Source organism: Acinonyx jubatus, chromosome A1, assembly GCF_027475565.1.
Source record: "Acinonyx jubatus isolate Ajub_Pintada_27869175 chromosome A1, VMU_Ajub_asm_v1.0, whole genome shotgun sequence".
Classification (NCBI taxonomy): domain Eukaryota; kingdom Metazoa; phylum Chordata; class Mammalia; order Carnivora; family Felidae; genus Acinonyx; species Acinonyx jubatus.
This window is the reverse complement of record NC_069380.1, coordinates 74,959,889-74,972,017: the sequence shown is the minus strand read 5'-3', so window position 1 is coordinate 74,972,017 and position 12,129 is coordinate 74,959,889. Positions and strand designations below refer to the sequence as shown.

Genomic DNA, 12,129 nt, shown 5'->3' with positions numbered 1-12,129 from the left:
AACTGTATAATATATACAAATATATAAAATATATGTACGCTTTTGCTATATATGTGATATATACATTTTGCTCTCTAGAAAACAAAAATATACATTTGCTAATTAATAATTAATGTGTTATATATAAAGCATACCAGAATTTACTTGTATCTCATGAATAATCTCTTTCTTTCAAACTCAACCTCAGTTCAGATATGGGTTCATTATAGAAAATATGTCTTGTCCATAATTAGGTATTTCTACTTTTAACTTTATATTCATATTAGGTGAATTTGGAGGGAAAAAAGAAAAATATAAAGGAATTACATAATGGAATCTCAGCGTTGATATATTTTTAAAACTTTTTTTATTATCAAAGTAATATAAAAATTCTGGAAAAATTTTAAGTGTGGAAAGATGTGGGAAAATAAAAGTGCATTATCCTACTACCTAAGGGAAAACATAGGTACATACATGAATGTGTACACACACACACACACACACACACACACAGAAGTAAAGTTGCAGTCCTCGGCAGACCCTGGTGAACAAGGAGAGTGAAACTGTTTGAATCTTCTATTTGATTTTTGGATACATCTAGACTGCATATCCAAGTGTGGCCCAGGGACCCAGTTCCGGCCAACAAAATGAGGCTGGAAAAAATATAAGCCACTTCCAAGACTGGCCATTATATAATCCTGTGTGACCCTCTACTCTTTTTTCTGTGTGGCTGGCTCAGAATTGTGGTCCAGAGTGACGTAGAAAAATAGCCTGTTGAAGATGACAGAGTTTCTATCAAAACGGGTCCCTGAATGACTCTATAAGGCAAAGCTTCCTAACGATATGACTTAACATGTTAAGAAACAATTTTCTATTTTTGGAAGCCCGACAACATCAAGAGTTACTCCTGATAGCAACCAATGTAACTTTACGCTTGGTCATAATTTGTCATTGTGACTAGAATTCTCTCTGGCTTCTTTCACATAAGAATGTGTCCTGCATGTTCTTCCAAGTTGCTACTTATTTCTCAGTTGTTGCAAGTGTTCTGTGTTTGCATAACCTTGGATGCTCCATATTCAGCTAAATTCCTGCTTTATTTTTCAGCTTTTCACTTAATGTGCCTATTTGTCGAAATCTATTTGTACACATCTCGGGTCATTTCTGTAGGAAACGTTCTTAGGTTTGGAATTGTTGGACCCACCGCTTGAGACTTTTTATGACTTTTATGTATTTTCCCCTTATTTACCTTTAGCAAAGTTACGCCTATTCACACCTATACAAGAACCGTATGCGCTAATACTAATCGGCATTTTTCTTCCTATGGGGGTTCATTGGCTGAATTCCAAGAGTTTGGGCCCCCAAACCAGCATCTGGTTAATTTCTCGTACAATTGATAACGTTTGAACGGTGCTATACTTAGGGGGACCTCAACATCATTTCTTGGTGGAATTCATGAAACTTAGAGTGCAGTAACTCCTCTGAAGAAAAATTGCAGTTAAATAAGTTCAGATGGAAGCTATTTGCTGTGACTGGATGCAACAAAGTTCCTTCCTCCCGTCCTTCTCCTGTTTCCATTACCTACCCAAATCACCCCCGTCCTCCAGAAAAGTGACAATAAGACTTTCTTATACTGGGAAGCACCTCATTTTCTCCATTGTGTCCTAGTTACTTTAACTTTTTTTTTTAATAAGAAAAAAGTTTACGTCCTCCTATTATTGCTACTTGTGATTAAGTATGAAAATGTGCTGAATAACAATAGAATCCTCAAGAGACATCATCTGCCAACTCACATGGTCGGTCTTCTCTCTCTCTGGGACTCTAACTCTTTTTCTGCTTTATCATAATAAAGAGGCTTGCATATTAGAATTTGAAAATTTCTAACTTTTTAGCTGTGAGTATTAATGGAGGATAAATCAAGTTGTCTTCATCTGAACTGAGTGAATCAGAGATCTTGCTTTTATCAGCAGGAAACAAAAATAAGAACACATAATAATGAGAAAATATGAGAATAAAACAAAAGAATAATAGGAATATAATGATGCAATAAAGAGTAAGAAGAAAATAAAGTAATAGATGCCCCCTGAGATATCATTTATTTCCTTTTCCCTTTTAAAAATGTGTTTCATGGGCGCCTGGGTGGCTCAGTCGGTTGAGTGTCCGACTTTGGCTCAGGTCATGATCTCGTGGTCTGTGAGTTCGAGCCCCACTTTAGGCTCTGTGCTGACAGCTCAGAGACCGGAGCCTGCTTCAGATTCTGTGTCTCCCTCTCTCTGCCCCTTCCCCACTCATGCTCTGTCTCTGTCTCTCTCTCTCTCTCTCTGTCAAAAATAAATAAACTTTAAAAAATAAAAAATAAAAAAAATGTGTTTCAGATTGCATAACAATAAAATATATAATGGAGTACTTTAGCTTCCTATATTTTTAATATTTGAGGGCCTACCCAATTTAGGAAGAATACCTAAAGAATCTATAAGTTCCTAAAGCACGTGATAATCATTTGTGTTGATCTTTTTATATTAATATTTATAAATGTGATGTTAAATGTTCCGTGTGTCATGTTAATATTTAAATGAGTCAAGAGGTTCTGTTTTTTATAAATGTCATCAAGTATCTTTGTATCTTGATTAAGTCTGCCAAAGAATTCTCCATACTTCCTTAAGGACAAATTCACATATTGTGTTTTTATTCAAAAAGCCTTTATATTGCAGTTAGGATGTTGGATCGATTTTGCCCAGAGCTATATGTCAAAGATCAACCCTTTTATTAGTCTGATGTGAATGAGGGTTATAATTATAATCTAATGTGATTGATTTATGTGTATGACTTTTCATAATTTATAGTAGTCTTATTATCCCTTTGGATTTCATGTAACATGTTCGGTATAATTTTGAACTATGAGAGGAGTCTGTTGAAAGATGTCAGATAAAATTAAATTCTTTTCTCAACCACATCTATACCTAGTGGGTTTCTGAAAAACAGCGAGTCTCTCCAGGACAGTGAATAATGTGAATGTTAAAATTCTAGCATCCCTTCAACCAAAGTCATATGCAAAAATCACCAACAAAAGTCCAGCTAAGTTGCTTTTCTGAAAGACTGGATCTGTTTCAAGATGGGAAAACAAAAATGCTTAAATAATAAAACTAAGAATGATTACATTAAAGCAAGCCCATTTCATTAACTTGCATTACGTTAAAATGATAATAATACAGCGTCAACTAATAGAGAATCAGAGAAGGAAATAAACAGAAAAAAAAGAAAACTTTGGCTTTGTAACACTACTAAGATTAATATAAATCTTTCCCGGAGTTTCCAGGTAGCCAGAGGAAATAGGAAATCGGAGGCTTTCTGGCTCCCCCCTTCTAATAAAGGGAGGTACATCAATTAGTCAGGAGAGGCAACTTTTTGTCTAATCTGAGTTTTCCCACATGTCTTTCATATGGAATATTGAACGTCATGGTAAAGGCTCTTCCAAAGCAGTTTGAAAAATGCAGTGATGTTCTACGTGTGCCTATATGTTCTAACCATCTTTTATAAAAGCCTCTAGGAGACATTATTTCGCTTCACAAAGGCATGAAGATACTTTATCTGCCAAACTGTCAGCACCAAAAAGAGCGATTGGCATCCTCAAGCATCTTAAAGCGTAGCTTCTAAGTTGTAACCACCGAGGGGCACAGTCTTTGAATGAGACACCTGCGTTGAGCCCCAGCTCTGCTCCTGTGTAGCTGTGTGACCAGGGCCAAGGTACTAACGAGCCCGTGTGAGGGCTAACTTGCTCAGAGCATGTCTCATGCATATTAAGTGCACCAAGACGGCTTAGTCATTGTTATATTTATATATTAGTATTATTATCGATATGTCTTTTCAGAAGCAGAGATATTCTAGGTCACCAAACGTACTCTAATAAAGAGCGATCTGTGACTGGGTAGACAGCACAGCCTCTCGCTTCCCTCTCGCAGTTGGCAATCATAACGTGTTTTGAAGAATCATATTCTCTTGCAGCAGAGTCATTGTGAGAAAGGTTTTCAATGGGAGGGCAACATTAGTAATGCTTGTCACATCTCATTCTGGTGGAACGTAGAAAAGAAATAAAAGGAAAGAAGCTGTATTTAAATACACAATGATGTACTTTTCAAAGTGCAAAATAGAATATTCACGGTTGTAGGCAGTGGCGGGGGATAAAGACCTCTTTATAGCATGGGTCACTGTGTCAGAAGCTAAGAGGCCAAATGACAGCCATAATGAAGTCTGGGGATATAGCATGTCACTTCTCTTGCGCCTGACATGCCCAGAGGTGTCCACTGGGTTAGGCTCATCACTAAGATCATGGAAATCCTGGAGCCGGAACAAAATTTTTCTGCCATCCCTCAACCACATCGCTAAAATCAGCTTACAACCCATTTGCCCAAGACGTGCACAATGATCTAAGGCGAGATGTTCTATCCCTCTGGATATCACTTAGCACCCATATTCGAAGTAAAAACCTGTTCTCTGCTTCCCCGGTGTCACGTGTTGATCAAGTGAGACCTGGCCCAGTTAACAATGGATTGACATCACGATAGAACAAGGTACAGTGGGGACATCTCTGCTCACCCACTTCTGTTGGTTACTAGCTGCGGGGGGTGGGGGGGGAAATTCATTTAAACCCCCCAAACATGAGCTATATTTTCTTTGTGACATGACAGTGTTAGTATCCATGCTACAGAGTTTTGCCGTTATATTCAACATGTGCTGATTCTTTTTAAACAATTTTTTTAATGTTTATTTATTTTTTGAGACAGAGAGAGACAGAGCATGAACAGGGGAGGGTCAGAGAGAGGGAGACACAGAATCCGAAGCGGGCTCCAGGCCCTGAGCTGTCAGCACAGAGCCCAACGCAGGGCTCGAACTCACCGACCATGAGATCGTGACCTGAACCGAAGTCAGATGCCCCAACCGACCGAGCCACCCAGGCGCCCCAAACATGTGCTGATTCTTTCAACACATATTTATCTAATGCCTGTTGTGCGCCAGGCACTGATTCATATACTTAAATAATGATATAATGTATGAGAAATTGACCTTGAGGAAACCACCACCACCACCGTCATCATCATCATGATTGCAACTGCTTAAACTTTTTTCTGCAGGGATAATGTACGTGTTGCTGTGCTCTGTCCGCACACGGATGAGCTCATTCTGTCTGCACACATTTCTACCTAGACCACAGTGCCAACTAACAAACACCATTTTACAGAGGGGGGACTCCAGGCTCAGAGAGCTAAGTGACTTGGATATTTTCACGCGAAACCAGTTTGCGTTGATTATCATGAAACACCGTTCTCATAATCACAGTGTATTCTGAAGGTTTGGGGTGGGAAACCCCTAGGGGCCAACGAGTGTAGACAGGGATATCCAAGAATAGGATGCGGGCCCTGCTCCCGTTTTATATAATTATGTGAAACAGACGGGAAAGGCTAATGACTTTTCGTCCCAGTTGCATTGAACAAGATTAAAGATGCTGACACAGACTAAAGATCTGAGCTGAGGACGTCAGATCTCATTACCCATATCCCAAGCCATTGCCCGTCTCTTGGCATCATTCTTCTGCTCCGTAGTGTGGCTTGTGCGTGCGTGTGTGTATGTGCATGTGTGTGTGTGTGTGTGTGTGAGAGTGTGTGCACCGCACTGCTGTCTGGTTCTCCCAGTGAGGTCACAGAGCCCTGATGCCAAGCCCTCAAAAAGTTTCTGTATCCTCTTTAGAGACCCTAGAGTTGACGGCAGTCTTTGGGGCCTTTTAGGGCCCACTACTTGATTAACTGTTGACAGACCATCTGTGCTCTCCAGAGTTTCACATGGCATCTGCTGCAGCTCATCTGGAATCTTATGTTTAGAAATATTTGTCCACTTACGAACAAGGTTCTTGGGTAAGCGGCAAGATCCGTGCGCGAACCATTGTAGAATCGGAGGGAACAAACAGTTGCATTTGAGCGGTTTTAGTTTCAAATTGGGAAAGCTAAAGATGTACAGGTTAACGTATCTTGAGCTTCTTCTGTGTGTCCTCTAATCCTTCCACGTGGATTCGGGGCCCAACACAGCATCCACTTCCCTCACCCCATATTGCTTTGTATTCGGCCTTGTTGCTTTAATTCTGTGCAAGTTGGACTTCTGGCAATTGAATAAAATAAGATATGGGGACGTGTTGCAGATATGTCAGCTACATCTCCAATATTACCAAAAGGATATTTATGGAAAACAGGTTGTTTCGTATACATTTTTCCTAAATTGGTTGGCCAACGTATTCCATTTGCACACCAAGCGCTCTTTGTAACGGAAGTCATATCCCAAAACCGCTTGCGGTCGCTATCACCGCGTAGAGGGTATACATCATACATTTCCTTATGAATAAGTCTTCAGTCTGTTAACGCAGTGAGCTAGTAATTGAGAGTGAACTCTCAAACAGGCACATATATAACAAATTAAAAACAAATATGTGTCTGTGTGTGCACGCACGCGCGCGCGCGCGCGCAAAATGTGCTCCAGGTTACTTTAAATCATACTGTGGGTCACGTCTGTTTGTACGAGTGGTTTTAAGAAACTGTAAACACAAAATAATATAAATCTTTACTTTTCCTGTGGAAAGGCTCTTGGATATATAAGCAATTTGTTTCTTAATTTCTTAAAGCCAGTACGTTTAGAAAGTTCCTTCTTACAAAAATAGACTATGGCATTTATTTATTTATTTTTTTGAAGAAAGAAGATATAAACTCAATCCATACCTTAATTCAGAGTTGAGCATGTTTGAATAGCCAATGATAAGGGATTTTAAAGACTTTTATTTTTATTATTTTTAAAAAAAATTTTTTAACGTTTATTTATTTTTGAGACAGAGACAGAGCATGAACGGGGGAGGGGCAGAGAGAGAGGGAGACACAGAATTGGAAGCAGGCTCCAGGCCCTGAGCCATCAGCCCAGAGTCCCACGCGGGGCTCGAACTCATGGACCGCGAGATCGTGACCTGAGCTGAAGTCAGACGCTTAACCGACTGAGCCACCCAGGCGCCCCTAAAGACTTTTAAATAAAGGTTTTGATGACACTAGAAATTGATCATAAAGTTGTATACAATTAATATTCAGGGTTCCATATCATTTTTGTTGCTTTCTTCACAAAACAATAGGCTTCTGCTCTTTGTCTTACTTTCTCTACTGTCATGCTATGTAACCCATCTAGAAGATAAGTGCTGTTATTGCAACAACCCATATGGTAATAGACATGAACTTACCCAATCATAAGGCATCATCCTCAACAAGCTCCATGCCAGCTCACAAAAGGAACACGGAAGTACTACAGAATAGCAAAAATGACAAGGACAATGACAACAGTGATGGTCATAAAATGAACAACAAAGTAAGGTATCACCTAGAAGAAATTGGGTGCTTAGGAAATTGCTATGTGACACTATAGAAAATTAGTATCTAAAAAGTTTGTTTTTCTAGGGGCTCCTGGGTGGCTCAGTCGGTTAAGTGTCTGACTTCAGCTCAGGTTATGATCTCCTGATTCGTGAGTTCAAGCCCTGCGTTGGGCTCTGTGCCGACAGCTCAGAGCCTGGAGCTGCTTCGGATGTTGTGTCTCCCTCTCTCTCTCTGCCCCTCCCCTGCTCATGCTCTGTCTGTCTATCTTTCTCTCTCGAAAATAAATAAATAAAAATAAAATTTAAAAATAAATAAAAATAAAAAGTTTGTTTTTCTAGGGGTGAAAGCGATATTTTTTTTAGTCTGTTTAGCATACTTCAACTTAGACCTGACAGAATTTCCAGGTTTTGAGAGGTACTTAGCCAATCAGTCACAACTTTGATGACTTAGGACAAAAATTTTTGATCAACATTATTAAAGGGCAAGGGGCTGCCGTTGCTGCTTTGGGGAGGTTTTCAGTTCAGTTAGACTCTCTCTCACCATATACACATGCCTACACCCTAGTCCTTTTATTTATTATTGGAAGTGGCTTTTCCATACAGACTTTCTTCACTTTTCCACAGCTGTCTCTAAATTTCTTATAATTTTAGAAGTATCATAAAAAGTAATCTTGGAATTCTGAACTTTGTGTTACAGAGAAGACTAGATACACTATAATTCGAAGGTAAAAATATACTTCAGCAACAATATAGTGTCTTCTTATAGGGAACATGGAGGGAGGGATTTATTTAAGTAGTATTGCCAAAGGCTAGAACTATTTACTCTTTCTTTTTCTTATTAAATAGTGTTCAGAAAATAAATTGAAAATAATGAGAAATATTTCAATAGTACAAAGGCTTCCTTTTCTTGGTTTTCTTCTTCACTGGTAGACCATTCCTTTTTTAAAAATTACTTTTGGTTGGGGTGCCTGGGTGGCCCAGTCAGTTAGTGTTGGACTCTTGATTTCGGCTCAGGTCACGGTCTCACAATTTGTGAGATCGAGCCCTGCAGCAGGCTCTGTGCTGACAGTGCAGAGCCTGCTTGGGATTCTCTCTCCCTCTCTCTCTGGCTCTCTCTGTCTCAAAATAAATAAAGAAACAGTAACAAAATGCTTTTTTTTTTTTTCATTTACTTGCATACATTGTGGGGAAAAGAGGAATTAAAGGAACATTAGATACATTGGAAAAGAACATTTAAAGTTTAAATTCTCTGGGATAAGTATTAAAGGGAAAGACACAGGACAGTAAAATTATGAAGGATTTACTTCCCCAAATCAGACCTGGATTTGAATTTTGGCTCTTCTGTGGATTAGCTGGATTCCCCACAGTAACTGAATTAACTTGTGTGTGTTGATCCTTAAATGGAAATAAATATGGTTACTTATCCCACAGAGATGTTGCCAGATTCTTTGTTTTATTGAGATTGGGTTTATTTTGTGTGTGTGTGGTTTTTTGAAAGAAAGATTTCATGGCTTTTTTTGTATCATGGGGCATTGAAACATCCGAACAAATCAATGTCTGGGGGCGAAGCAGATGTTTTCCCCTTCACGTCTTTGGATTACTGAGCAACTTGTCAGTAGATTCAAACAAAAATAAACAAAAGACAACTTTTTGCATTACTTCAGCCTTTCCAAGGCAGGCACTGGAAACTCGTCAGATGCAACTAATCTAGCATCCAAACACCACGCGGATACCTGTCGCTGCTGTGCCCTGGGCCCGCTCCCACCTCTGCCCTGCTGCTTTGGGGCTGGTATTCCATCATCTGGAGACATGTGCATAGTGTCGGGAAGAGGACGAGGAGAAAATAAGAAGAGTGCCGGGCTGGGAAGAGGTCAGCCGAAGTTGTGCAGGGCAAGCCTGAACATGCCATTGGAGCAAACCCATGCACCACTGAAGTTCTTCAGTGGGAACATCTGGCAGAACCCCATGATGGGGTCTTCACTGGGCTTGAGCTGGCCCACAACCATGCTGACAACGTGGCCGGCTGGCTGGCTCAGGTCTGTGTGGTGCTGCTATGCTGGATTTTCTGGAACAGAAAGCTGGACAACTTTTCCACAATGGCAGCTTTCCAATGGAATTGCTGTCCTTCCCATATAAGGCATGACTGTCAATATAACTGCACCTAGGGGCACCTGGGTAACGCAGTAGGCTGAGTGTGGGACTCTTGATTTCCACTCAGGTCACGGTCCCAGGGTCATGGGATCCAGCCCTGCTGTTGGACTCTGCGCTGAGCATGGAACTTACTGAAGATTCTCTCTTTCTCTCCCCCTGCCCCTCTACCCTGCTCCCACTCTCTACCTAAAATTAAAAAAATAAAAATAGATATAAATCGCACCTAGTAGAGTTCTGTTGTTATCAAATAACTAGTGATAATGTTGAATGGAGCTGGTTCTAGTCTCCCCACAGACTGGCTTGTCTCCCATTCTGGGGCATCACTGGGCTTCTGCTGAGACCCGGTGCTGACTCCAGAGCCAGCAGGTGGCAGGACATGGGGCTGAGGTCGGTGAGACTGGGGCAGACTGGGCTAGGCCACACAGGGAAGGTCTGGAGCCCCCCAACGGGGTGTCTGGCACAGGGGGAAAGGCTGGGCCCAGCTCAGTCCATTGCAGGTGCCATGGGCACAGTAGAGTGGGATAGGCACCTGTCTGTCCCTCTTCTGTCTCTGCATGACCCTGGCCCTGTGTGTCTGCGGGGCACAGGGCCAGGGTCTGGGGCCTGGGGATGCACAGCAGAGTTTCCAGGTGGCCCAAGCGCAGCTCCTTTGGCCCAGCCCCCTCCTGGATACCCTAACCCCGGACACTCACCCAGGGGCTGGCATGCATTAGGTATTTTTTATCATCTGCTATGCATCGCATAACCTGTTTAATGGATCTGGTGGCACAGGATCATGACTGGAGATGACAAATAAATAGAAGGTGTTTTTTGGTAGAACGTACAATGGGGCCTTTGGTAAAAATTATTAAAGCAATGACCTGATTCAATTCAGTAACTTCTAGATGTCCCCCAAAGGAGAAAATCAGAAGACATTAAGGAGCTGAGTTATCCCTTGACCCCAGGTTGATTTGCAGAAGAAAGGGCAAAGATGGAGAATTAATCTCCTAATGTTTTAGATAAGACTATATCATATTGTGTCAATCTCCCTTTTGTAGAAAACGATATCTGTGGTTAATTGTGAAGCTCCTGGTGTTGACAGAAGAAAGTTCAAAATGTATGGGAATGATGGTAGTCAGAATCCAGCCTCTGGGAGGAAAAAGGGTCCAATTTAGTCCCCAAAGGGAAGCATTTTAATGGGTCGGGATTAAAAATGCAAATGGTGATAGCCCTAAGAAGTGAGACCTGAAAATTAAGAATGTAGAAATACCAAAAGCTTTTTTGTTGCCATAGTAGGTCAACTCTCTGTTCTTCTTTTTGTGTGTCTCCTCTTGGCTCCTCCTTTTGGATTGCATTATTCTGCTCTCCTCTCCCTGGGAGGTCTGTTTGCACGGTGCACTAAAAGGACCAGGATCTCTTCCCCTTGACAGTTGCCTCCTAATATTCTCCCCACCCCTACCAGAAGGATAAGTGGGTACCAAGGTAACAGGCAGAGAGATGGATATTTGGGGCTGAGTACTCTTTCTGCACCTACTTCAGTCCATTAGGGTCTGATAGTTCAGCATTATAGAAGTGCTTCTCCAATTAAGCTGGCCATATGTGACATCGTATGCTGGTCTACTTAAAGCCACATGATCAACATGCTACATTTTCCCGAAAGATTTCAAGGCAGGGGAGAACCATTTATATCATGATGAATATGGACACATTAAGGCAGAATATTTGAAATTCACATACAAATATTTAGGATAAAAACAAGGCTTCAAGAAAATGTTAGATGTTCAGTGTGATGCCTTAGACCCTGAATCTGGCTGGGGACAATGGAGGTCGTGTGGGGGAGGTCATGGAGGGGAGTTGAGCAGAATGCTTGAAAGTTAAGGTCCCGTGTTAACAAGTAATGCGTATTTGTCTATAGTGTACCCTTTAAACTATTTCTATTGGGAACCCAAGTCATTGTCCTGGCCAAGACAGAAATACTCATCCTGGTCACTATCATCATGACCAAATATGTACATAGTAATACTTTGTAAAATGTAAATCACAGAACAAATAGAAGGGTTGTTGTAGTTGTTGTTGTTATTTTTTTAATGACTTATCTTTAGGTGCTTAATTCAAAGCAATATGGATTGGTTGATTTCTCTTTGTTAGAGAGAACACCCTTTAATTAAATATTTCTTTTATAAGGCTTGTGAAGGTGTATACATAAGTGTGTGTGTTTGCATACTTAGAATTATTTCCTAAGAAAATTAGTTCTTTCTCTTTCGTAGTGCACCCTCAGAGTAAGCTATACCACAGTAATGGACATCTAGGACTAATAAATCATGGAATTACAGTGCTTATAACAATTTACTGTCCACATGGTAGATCCACAGTTTGGATTAGTTTGTTTGTTTTCATCTACTGATACTTCTCCAGGAGAATTTTTATGAAACTCGTGGAAACAGAAAATTGGGAGAACTTCACTCAACAAACAGATGCCTGAACTGTGTTTCTCTGCTCTTGCAATGTTTATAATGGCTTAAATGTTTACACATGCATAAGGTACAGGAAATTCTCAAAACGGTAAGAATTTGTTTAGGCTGATCTAATTGGTTTATTGGCTTAGCTACAAGAGCTTTTGAAAAGCACATGTG

At 40.6% G+C, this 12,129-nt stretch overlaps 1 pseudogene; it reads right to left on the bottom strand.

Annotated features, from left to right (window-relative positions):
• Positions 1–9,237: 9,237 nt before the first annotated feature.
• Positions 9,238–9,828, bottom strand: LOC106976968 (nuclear transport factor 2-like; annotated as a pseudogene).
• Positions 9,829–12,129: the final 2,301 nt, after the last annotated feature.